Below are 12,284 nucleotides of genomic sequence, written 5' to 3'. Positions count from 1 at the left end.
AAGATGCAGCTGTTTGCTCCCCCTCCTGCTGATGCACAGAGAGCTGTCCTCATGAAACTGCTGCTGTCGCGTTATACCCAACATGTTCCGGCATTGTCACCTCACCCTTCTTTTTCTCAAAGAGCCACCAGTAGTTTGATGTTGCTGTTTCCCCAGCTTGTAAAGCCTCAACAGCTTCAGAGGTGTCAGACCGCAGGAGACTGTGACATTATTTCTCAGTGCCTGACACCAATTAGACCCAGTCAGCTCTGTACCATGGTTCAATCAGTGGGAAAACAATGGATTTTCTGCCTGTTCAGGTGACACAGCACAGTTCAAAGACCAAAGAACCGTTGTGTTCTTCGGGCTTTGTCATCCCCAGTTTCCTATAGAATAAAACATGTTGTTCATCTTGTAAATTACGATCCCCTGTTGGAGTCACAAAGTGGGATAAAACAGGGTGTGTTTTGGGGAAAGCCTACTTGGCTCTCTAAAAACCATAGTACCATATCAATGTGCAGCGTCCACTGCTCAGATTCACTGTTTGTTTGTAACTTCAGGCTTGCAGCACAATAACTTTGTGACAATCCTGAAAAAGAGGGGGGAGGGCTGTAGGGATCATGGGAAATTGGAAAATCATCGCAATTTTTAAGGACACACAAGACTAGGCTGAGATATGTCAAGTTTTCAGCTAAGAGTTCTTTGAGAATGGCTTGTTGGTGCAAAAATACAGTGTTATCAATGTCAAACATTCATTATCGTTGGCAATCTTTTGTTGATTAGACTACAGAAATTGGAACAAGTGATGTCTTTTTTGACATGCTGCTTGTAACAAAGTGCCTAAAGATGTAATTTAAACATGGTTCCTTGTTCACCTGTCTGTTACGTGCAGACAAAAAAAGGTCAGGTAGAAGGACTGAATGGAAAATAAGTGAAAAAGCAGCCAATGTCCAAAGACAAAGGTTCAGAAACCCTGGATATCTATCACTTAAGAGCACGTAAAAAAAAAAAATAGAAGAAAGTCTGTCTGCTTGGAAATATAAAGAGATGGTGTTGGCCTGAAACTTTTGCATGTACAGAACTGCATCTTTCAAAAAAGATCCTCCAGCTCAGAGTTAGGGCACATACCACATGGGTTCAAACGCATCCGGCAGTGAGTCTCCAGTTTAATTGTGGGACCTTGCCCCTTATCTTTCCTCATATTTCCTGCCTTTCTCTGCTGTGACCACCAAAAAACCCACAGTGTAATGAGATTTATGACAGAAATATCAGCAAGTCTTTGTTTTACTTTGATGAAAGCTTTTGTGACACATTACTGTGGTTACAGGGTGAGACCGTGGAGCTGGAGAGCCAGCAGGTATAGTGGGATGAGTTGGGGTGTTTTCATTGTGAAACCATTAGGGTGAACAGTGGGTCAGGCTTTTAAATCTTCTTTGGGGTTTTGATGTGGTTTGTCTGGAGAGCTGAACAGCAGGAGAACCGAGCGCAAAGTATTGATTTGCCGATGGACACAGACGTAAATAGATTGGATCACTTCAGTCGTCTCTCAGGGAGGTTAAATCTGGGTGACTGCGCTGCGTGAATCCTTCAGACCGTTAAGCACAGCGCACGGTTTAATGTGACATAACCTACAGTTAAGCTGTCAAGCTGGAGGTCTTCAGCAGGTCGGAGCCCTGAGGAAGAACAACAAACATAAGTGAAAGATTTTATTTTTCATTTTTTTTTAGCTCTGTGTTAACTGCAGGTCTCAGATGTTTCTGGAGGGTTTATTTGTGTGTTTCGTTATGAGGTTTTTGTTTAAGTGCACTGCTCGAGTTACAGGAAGTTTTACGAGTAACATCTGCCAACTGCTGGTTAACAGATGCCTTTTTCATACACACACAAAAGCTGAACTAAATTTTAGACTTGAATGACAAAACAAAAATGATGGAGTCTGACTCATAGCTCGCAGCAGTGTAATCTTCATGGGAATAAATCCACCAGGAAAGAATATTAAAAGTGAAAATGGGAAACCAGAAGATAAATTATTAAACATTTGATCCTTCACTGTCCTAAATGAAATAATCAAGCCGATATTTAATAATTTATTGCTTCCTCTGCCACTTAAACATGCCCTTCTGTGTCTGCTAGTGTGATTCTGACGTTATGTGGAAACTCGCCCCATAGCACGCACTAATCCCACTGTTGGCAGACATGCTTTTATTTTAGAAAAAGTTTAAAGATGCACTGATGTGTGTCTCTGTAACTGTAACTGTGAGATATGAAGCTTGCAGGTTGATGTGCACCAGGATGTGGGACATTTGCTTGCTTCTCCCCAGACATTTCTATTTATTTCAGTTTAGTTTTATTTATATAGCGCCAGCTCACAGCAGTGACCCCATGGTGTGTTATATTGTAAGGCAATTTGAGTTTTAAGATTGTAGTCAGGGTACAAAAGTCTGCACAATACAGCACCACAAATGGATGGGGCTCAGCAGGTAGAGCAGGTCATCTACTAATCAGAAGGTTGATGGTTGATTCCCTGGTTGCTCCAGATGTGTTCGATGAAGCGAGAATGTTAGATAGAAAGCACTTACATGTAGGAGGAAAAAAGTGCTTGTAAGAAAGTGACATGCTGTATAAAGTGCCTCGAGTTCTCACGTCGGTTTGAAAAGCGTTATTTAAGAACCATTACATTTACTATCACAGGTCCTGGCTACTTGAGGAGATTACAATCATATTTGTTTGGGTCAAGTATGATCTAGTATGGACTCGAGCCTCTGGGGTATCAAAAAAAGATAAATATGGAAATAGTTTTTTGCGTGTGAAATTTAGAATCGCTATTTTCTTTCTTCCATGTTCTGATTCACGGTTCAGTTCAGCATTAGGGTAGAAAAGATCATTTCTGGCAGTGATGTTTTATAGACCTTAATAGAATTAACAGTAATAATATAACAGAAAATAGGGCAAAAACATGGTAAGTCCACTTTAGGTCAACATTTTCCCCCAGACTTTTTTTTACTGCTTTAGAGGACGCACCGCCTTAAAAGTCACCAGCAAAGGCCTCAGTTCACAGTTAAGCACTGCAGATGAAGTCTTCAGAAGTTCTAGTACTTGAGAAAGTACTGGTTGTACTAGTTGTGTCCTTGGGTCAAATGGTCTCAAATGGGCCTGATTTTGAGCACTATTATCTCACTAGACAGGGACATTATTTTATTACCATTATGTTACATGCACATTTATTATTTACATGTTATTATTCCACCCCTCTTCTTTACCTCTTCAGTTTCCTATTAAATGATCAAATGGGTATACAGAATGGACAGATAATGGATAGTCCATCCTGACACTGTTGCTGTTAGAGTTTTGTGTCTGTAAGGGTCTTTTTGAGTTGACTCCATTATAGATGGGGTTAAATTGTATTCAGAAGTCTTCGTGACAGATCTGGCTGTCCTCACATCATTCTCCTTTGAAAGGTATCATTCTGTTCAGGCAGATCAGATTTTTGGAATTCAAATGCAAATTACATGAAAAAAACTGCAGCACTTTTATCTAACCTTGCAATATGTGGCTACTTATACAGTATATATGCATTTCTAACTCAGTTACTAAGTTTTGAATCTAAACCCTGGGTAGAAAATGAATGAATCCGAAGCACTCAGAACGCAATGGAGCCAGATACTGAAGCTTAGAGATTTGTGATGTAACTCATAAAACTGGATCAGTGCAGATGAAGAAAAGAGACAAACACGCTTTCAGACTTTCTCTATGCAGAGCCAACATTTGCAAACAGATGCAGATTTTTAAAGTAAAGACAAAGAAGAGGCTTGGAGTGGCAGGGTGCAAGCTTGTCTGGGTTTTGATTTGAAAAGGATCGCAGATGAGAAGAAACAGAACATTGTCATCATTAAGAGGGTGGGATTTCATCTCAACAACGAGAGCAAACAGCGAAGAACAGTGCAAAGGCTCAGTCAAGACCTTGTTCTTGGCCAGGTTTGTGTGCTTTCAAAAGCGAAGCAATATGAAAATAATTGATAGAAGAAGAGCGACAGGAAATGGAGAGCGGGAAAATGAGCTCCCACAAGGGCAGAGTTGCAAACAGAAAGGTTGATTTGATGAAAGAAGAGCAGAGAGAAAAGACAGATACAGAAATCTGCTGAAAAGAAAGAGGAGGAGAGGAAGGAGGAGAGTTTGTGCAGGAAAGATGAAGACAGATGATCACGTACAAACACACTCAGCATGAATTCTTCACACTGACTCATGTTCTCTCTCTCTCTCTCTCTCTCTCTCTCTCTCTCACACACACACACACACACACACACACACACACACACACACACACACACACACAGTCTTTGATTTTAGAAAACTTCACACTGATCTACATTAATTTCCTGAAGACTTAAACCTAATGATGTTAGTAAAGAGTTAAAGATACAGTCAGTAAAGTTTTGAGGCTATTGTAAATGCGCAAATGATTAAATTCTCATGAATGTATGACTAATCTTTTAAAAATATATAGGACAGGGCACCAGTTTGTGAAAACTGCCATGTTCCCCCACCATATTTCAGTATAGTGGAACATCTCCCTTTTGACTACTAGAGTTTTCCATAAGTGGCCAGAAACTGGCTGTAGCATCAATATCGCATCTAATTAACGTTACTTAACAAAATACAGTGGGGCAAAAAAGTATTTAGTCAGCCACCGATTGTGCAAGTTCCCCCACTTAAAATGATGACAGAGGTCAGTAATTTGCACCAGAGGTACACTTCAACTGTGAGAGACAGAATGTGAAAAAAAAAAATCCATGAATCCACATGGTAGGATTTGTAAAGAATTTATTCGTAAATCAGGGTGGAAAATAAGTATTTGGTCAATAACAAAAATACAACTCAATACTTTGTAACATAACCTTTGTTGGCAAGAACAGAGGTCAAACGTTTACTATAGGTCTTTACCAGGTTTGCACACACAGTAGCTGGTATTTTGGCCCATTCCTCCATGCAGATCTTCTCGAGAGCAGTGATGTTTTGGGGCTGTCGCCGAGCAACACGGACTTTCAACTCCCGCCACAGATTTTCTATGGGGTTGAGGTCTGGAGACTGGCTAGGCCACTCCAGGACTTTCAAATGCTTCTTACGGAGCCACTCCTTTGTTGCCCGGGCGGTGTGTTTTGGATCATTGTCATGTTGGAAGACCCAGCCTCGTTTCATCTTCAAAGTTCTCACTGATGGAAGGAGGTTTTGGCTCAAAATCTCACGATACATGGCCCCATTCATTCTGTCCTTAACACGGATCAGTCGTCCTGTCCCCTTGGCAGAAAAACAGCCCCATAGCATGATGTTTCCACCCCCATGCTTCACAGTAGGTATGGTGTTCTTGGGATGCAACTCAGTATTCTTCTTCCTCCAAACACGACGAGTTGAGTTTATACCAAAAAGTTCTACTTTGGTTTCATCTGACCACATGACATTCTCCCAATCCTCTGCTGTATCATCCATGTGCTCTCTGGCAAACTTCAGACAGGCCTGGACATGCACTGGCTTCAGCAGCGGAACACGTCTGGCACTGCGGGATTTGATTCCCTGCCGTTGTAGTGTGTTACTGATGGTGACCTTTGTTACTTTGGTCCCAGCTCTCTGCAGGTCATTCACCAGGTCCCCCCGTGTGGTTCTGCGATCTTTGCTCACCGTTCTCATGATCATTTTGACCCCACGGGATGAGATCTTGCGTGGAGCCCCAGATGGAGGGAGATTATCAGTGGTCTTGTATGTCTTCCATTTTCTGATGATTGCTCCCACAGTTGATTTTTTCACACCAAGCTGCTTGCCTATTGTAGATTCACTCTTCCCAGTCTGGTGCAGGTCTACAATACTTTTCCTGGTGTCCTTCGAAAGCTCTTTGGTCTTGGCCATGGCGGAGTTTGGAGTCTGACTGTTTGAGGCTGTGGACAGGTGTCTTTTATACAGATGATGAGTTCAAACAGGTGCCATTCATACAGGTAACGAGTGGGGGACAGAAAAGCTTCTTACAGAAGACGTTACAGGTCTGTGAGAGCCAGAGATTTTCCTTGTTTGAGGTGACCAAATACTTATTTTCCACCCTGATTTACGAATAAATTCTTTGCAAATCCTACCATGTGGATTCATGGATTTTTGTTTTCACATTCTGTCTCTCACAGTTGAAGTGTACCTCTGGTGCAAATTACTGACCTCTGTCATCATTTTAAGTGGGGGAACTTGCACAATCGGTGGCTGACTAAATACTTTTTTGCCCCACTGTAACATGTAAGACAAGGTAGCAAAACAGACAGCTTCACTTTTCTGTGACTGCTGCAACTCAAGTTAGACTGAGTCACTCACACACATGCTAGAAAAGCTAATGGGGACTTCATTTTTAATCTAATAGCTGCTTTTAATGCTGCTGCTCCTCTTTTATCTGCTTTCAGAGTGTTTCATCTGCTTAGTGTGCCTGTGCCCTGTACATCGACTAACAGTTTGGTTCTCTGTTTTAGGCCTAACAGGTTGGTGACCCCCTGGCAATCTCCCATCATTAGGGTAAAAAAGTGCATTCCTTAAGCAATTGGTCAGTGGTTGCTGAAGTTGGCTGGTTGTTTTGTTGAAACTGGTCACAAAAGACGGTACTGCCCTGTCCATTTTGTGATTGCTTTGGTTGCTAGCTGACTGCTACAGTCTGCTGTAGTTTAGAAGATGCTGACTTGACTGCAAACAGTTGTCATTAACTCTCTGAGCAGCAGTGAAACCTGAAAAAGTGCAACACAAACTGAAAGCAGGGAGTGGAAGTTGTATCTTACTTCTGCAAACATTTCAAAAGGAAAAACTTTTACTTTGAAGGTGAACAGTCTGTTTCCAGTTTCTCTGCAGCCTGCATGTGTTTGCAGACAAGTCATCGTCTTCCATACAGGGAACCTGTGACCAGTGTTGGGGAGTAACGGAATACATGTACCGCCGTTACGTATTTAAAATACAAAATATGAGTAACTGTATTCCGTTACAGTTACCGTTTAAAAAGGTGGTATTCAGAATACAGTTACTTTGTTGAAATAAATGGATTACACGGCGGTACTTTCCTGTTTCATTTTGTCGCGGGTCAGGACTGTTTGGGTTTTGTTTGACAGCTACGTTCTTTTGTTCCAGGCGGCAGCGTTACGGTTGCCATGGTTACAGGGCGACGCTCTCTCTCTCTGTGACTGTGTGTTTCCTGGGTGAGAGAGCGCCTTTTCGTTGTTGTTGTTGTGCTAAGCTAACAGGCAGAATGCTACAAGCATAGCTCTAAAGAATGTAGCATCATGAGCAGTGTAGTCCGTGCTGCAGGGAGAATGGACTGCCATACACGTTATGTGTCTGTGAGCGCGAGGAGGGAGAAAAAGGGGAGTGGAAAGGTACGAGTTGTCGTCGAAGAAAAACGGGAGCTGGAAGCATGTAAATATAATAATAACCACTGCAGCCAAGAAGAGTGCCTGATGAGCCCAGATGTAAGTAAGCTATTAAGACTCGACTGTACACCGTGTTCGTGTTTTCCTCCGAAACAATAAGTTCCGGTGGAGCAGCCTTTCAACACCTCTCTCTGTCTCTCGCAAGAAAAGTTGACCCACACAACAAAGTAGAGCTATTTTTCGGCTACGAGCCGACAGGGACCCCGCCGTATTAGTCAGAGGTCCCTTTACTACAGTTCGGAGTCGCGGACCTTCAGTAATAGTTATAAATCACACAGCAATAGTACATTCACGTTGTTGTAAAAAGCATGAAAATATATTAAGTAATCCAAAGTATTCAGAATACGTTACTGTCATTGAGTAACGTAACGGAATACGTTACAGAATACATTTTGGGGCATGTATTCTGTAATGGAATACATTTTAAAAGTAACCTTCCCAACACTGCCTGTGACCAACCAAAGTAATCACAGAGCACTACATACTACTTTGTGAACAATTTCCTGTTAGCAGCTGCCACCACCCTTCAACTTATCACAGACAACCTTTTCTGGCTGCCGATTGGCAGGTGGTAACTGACCGGTCAATAGGCCTGTTTTAATGATGCTTTGGCAAAGAACTTCAAAGCAGCTAGCGACATCCAAACCTGTTGCAAATGGTCTTGGAATACCCATTTTTCATGACCAGTGGTTGACATATTCAGTTTATTTCAATTGTATTTTTATAGCTCTATATCAGTCACTTCAGGGCTTTTTATACTGTAAGGTAAAGACCCTACAGTAATACAAAGAAACCCAAACACTCAAACCTCTACGAGGAAGTTCATATGGCTGCCATTGGTGTCTAGGCTTGTGACCTGGACCTTCTGCAGTGAACTGCCCCGCTGTCAGAACTCTTGATCCATGCAACAGTTGATTATCACAATTAGAACATATATAAAAATCTATTAATGTGACAGGCTTTGAGTTCATGTCCTGACAGGTTACATTTTCACAGGCAAATTCAGACACAGGTCTTGCAACATTGAAGAATTTGCAACTCGCCATCCATGCCAAGTAAAGTGACCATGTCCTTCCACTAGAACAGCTTTTAATGTCTAAAAACCAACAATATATTCTTTCTCAAACTAGAAAAGAACTCTCACGTGTTGTTTATTAGTGACAAACATGCTGTCAACACTGAAATGTTTAATGCCAAACCTAGGGAAGCATCAACACAATGGTTAAAGGTTAAGTATCATTTCCTTCGGCACTGGAGGGGTTTAACATCAACAGTTGAAATGTATACTCTCCTGGAAAATGTGAAGAGAATTATAATGGTAATCATGTTAAATTCCCAAATTGGGACTATAAACCATTAATTCGGGGTTTCTACTCAGCCCTCCCGCTGCCTTGAGGTCTAAAGAGCTGTATATTCAGATGCTGCTTTTTATTCCAGAAATCAGGGTGGAAAATGCTCAGCTGCAAATGAAATTGTTCCCCCAGAGAACCACAGCACCCAGCGGAGCTGAGAGAAAGCCTCAGCCAGTAATTATTCCAGTGCTCCATCTAAAGCATGTTTGTGGTGATAAAATAAGTTGATTGTGCTAGTTTTGAAGAGCAGAATGACAGCACGGGAGATGAAACGTGAGGAAAGCCAGCAGCTGAACAACAGAGAGCAGAGACACTAGTGAAGCATGCGGAGAAAGAGGCAGGAGGTTTGCATGGAGGCACAGAAAAGGAGTCAAAACTCAAATAACATAATGATGACAAGAGCCACGAAAAGGAAGAGACAATGTTGAACAAAAATGAAGTGAGTGAGGCATGAGACCGAAAGGATCAGAAGCAGAGAGATGGAAATGCTCACAACTGTATAAATAGAAATAAAGCACAAAATTAGCTACACTTGTAGTAAAAGACGGTGAACCACCTGAGATTTCTATTTTTTCCACTGAGGTCTTAAATTTTATTTTCATTACTGACTTATTACTGGTTTTACTCCTGTATCAGATTGTCACTCACAGAGGTGGGACCAAGTCATTGTTTTGCAAGTCTCAAGTAAGTCTCAAGTCTTTATCCTCAAGTCTCAAGTCAAGTCTCAAGTAATGTCAGGCAAGTCAGAGTCGAGTCTCAAGTCACTGGTGTAAAAGTCCGAGTAAAGTCACAAGTCTGAAACTTTGAATTTCAAGTCCTTTCGAGTCTTTAAAAAAAAAACAACGAAAAAATAATGTTGCAGTTATATGCTAAATGTAAATATTAGACCATGTAGTTTTTAAATCTGTGTTTTTCTCAACACATGACAAAATAGTGAACTTAGAAAATATACACAAATTGTGAAATTGCACCTCTTTAAAATGCAGCTCAATTAAACCTAGCTCCAAGAATAATTTTCACCGACAGTTCTGAGATAAGCTGCATGTTATTCTTGGATGCGGTTGTAGGACTGGCTTTAAAATCGCATGACAAAAATATCATACATATTAAAAAAAACTGCATCACCAACGTAGCCTGTACAACATTTGCTAGTTAGATGAAGTCAGCTATCTCATCGTAGCATATTTATATGCATATTTATAATCATACGGTTCTTGGAGTGAGTGCACACACTCATGAAGTTTAGTAACTTCAGGTCACTGCAACAAGCCCAGGTACAGTTTACCGACGGATGGGTGCAGGACCTTGAAATGCACCGTGTAGAACGAAAGACCATCGTACGTATCATAAGTTTACCAGTCTCACAAATTGTCGTCATAAATACACATTCCTTAACCGTTTATTAATAGGACCTTTGAGCTCAACGGTAATTAATTAGTAGTGGAAATAATTTCTGGTACCCATCACAGAAATGTAGCAGTGACAACAATATTGTATGCTGTAATCGTACTGGGCAATTAGTGATACAAAACAACTGTTTTATCCTGTGAATAAAAGTATATGTTTTTGTTAATGTACCATAATAACAGAAGCGAAACGCAATATTGTGTCAGGACAATTCACTATTTATGCACAATAAACACAATAAATAAAGGAGCATAGCGCGACAACTTCTGTTCAGCGCCAGACTTGCTTGTAACCTATATCACTAATTATGTTATGAAAATGACATATTAACTACTAAAAAACACTGACCTTCGTGTAAATGCTTGGAGCAGACTAACCTGTGAGCTGGAGTGTTCTGGGACGTTGTATTTGATCTTTGAATGGCTGCGATCCAGGCCATCCGTCGCGTCTTTGTTACTTCGGAAACATGGCTAGAACAATTTCTCTTCAACGACGTAATCCGATAACAACCGATCTCTTTACCCGTCGGCTTCCCGTGGCTGTCATGCGACCGGCTATTGCAGTTAATAATACAACAGCTTCTTGACATTTTTGTGTTTCTTTTTATCGCTGTGTAACTGATTTTAATTGAAAGCCTGCGTGCGCTAGTACCGCTTGCCACGAGTTCCCAGAATCCTTTGCGGTTCTACCCCTGAATGACGTCACATTTTCAATCTCTATATAATATGCATGTTAAATTTTATATTTGGGGTAAAATATCAAGTCTTTTCAAGTAAACCGGTTCAAGTCCAATTCAAGTCCCAAGTCATTGGTGTAAAAGTCCAAGTCAAGTCACAAGTCTTAGAACATTTTTTCAAGTCAAGTCTAAAGTCATAAAATTAATGACTCGAGTCTGACTCGAGTCCAAGTCATGTGACTCGAGTCCACACCTCTGGTCACTCAAGTCCTAAAAGTAGAAGAAGAGCCCCCAGGTAAATACTACATAACAAAAAGGGGCAAATATGTACAAATATCAAGAACAACACTTGTTACGTTCCCCTGAGGGGTCTAGGCGGTGAGGGGGAAGTAACAGTATCCCAGATATATATAAATCTTATAAAGTTTGTATCTGTCTTGTGTGTGTATCTGTCTTGTGTGAAACTTGTATGAAAAGCATACAAGAGTGAAAACAGATATAAGAGCCCTTGAAACTTGTATGTTTTGGATACTTACTAAAACAATATATGAAAGTGGCCACTTTCATGAGTAAATCATATAAGCCTTCTATGATTCACTGTATGAAGTAAGTAGCCATATCTTATGCAAGTCTTTTATAAATTTTTACTATTTATTATCCATATGGGATTTTTCAATTCAACAGGGATCTATGTCACAAAGACATGAAGAGGAGCTGAAGGTCCCTACACGGAGCAACCAGAAGAAGAAGAAGAGGAGGAGGAGGAGGAGGAGGGCTCTACATCTGAACTTTCATAGTATGTTCCAAGAAGCGAGTCATGGAAAGAAAATTGAAAAAATAATATTCAGAAAAAACATAAAGAGTGCAAGAGAGATTCCAGAGGACCTAAAAACTGGTTGTTAATGTGTATGTGTTAGTCCCCATAGGGAAATAGTTCCTCTGCATTTAACCCATTCACCCAGTGAAGCAGTGGGCAGCCACCAATGCAGCGCCCGGGGAGCAGTGTGTAGGGACGGTACCTTGCTCAGAGGTACCTCAGGGTAGCCGTTCAGTGGAGTTGAACCCCCGACCTTCCGATCATGGGGCCACCACTCTACCTACTGAGCTATCCCTGCCCACTGATAATGCATGTGAGATTAAAAAATATTAACTAGACTTAGAAAATATTAACTTGACATATGAAGGAAACTGAACACCAGTAGTGATCAGCCAACAAAGATCAGCTGCCTGGGCTCAAATCAACTCAGGATCAGAGGTATTGTGATAAATAAAAGCGTTACGAAAGAATGTCATCAAATTCACGATGTTTCTTTTTTTTCCTTTCCTTTTTAACGTACGTACATACACACCAGATGTACTACAAAAAAGAAAATGGAGTTGACATCGAGCAATGATGAGTCAGTGCTGATGTTTAAGAAGAAGTTAAAGAAATGG

At 41.0% G+C, this 12,284-nt stretch overlaps 1 protein-coding gene across 2 annotated transcripts in view; it reads right to left on the bottom strand.

The window, feature by feature from the left end:
• The window catches only part of htr2aa (5-hydroxytryptamine (serotonin) receptor 2A-a), a 112,737-nt gene that overhangs the window by 55,861 nt on the left and 44,592 nt on the right, over positions 1–12,284 (bottom strand). The window lies entirely within an intron of this gene.

Source organism: Aulonocara stuartgranti (assembly GCF_965226115.1).
Source record: "Aulonocara stuartgranti genome assembly, chromosome: 16".
Classification (NCBI taxonomy): domain Eukaryota; kingdom Metazoa; phylum Chordata; class Actinopteri; order Cichliformes; family Cichlidae; genus Aulonocara; species Aulonocara stuartgranti.
This window is presented reverse-complemented; position numbering and strand designations above follow the sequence as displayed.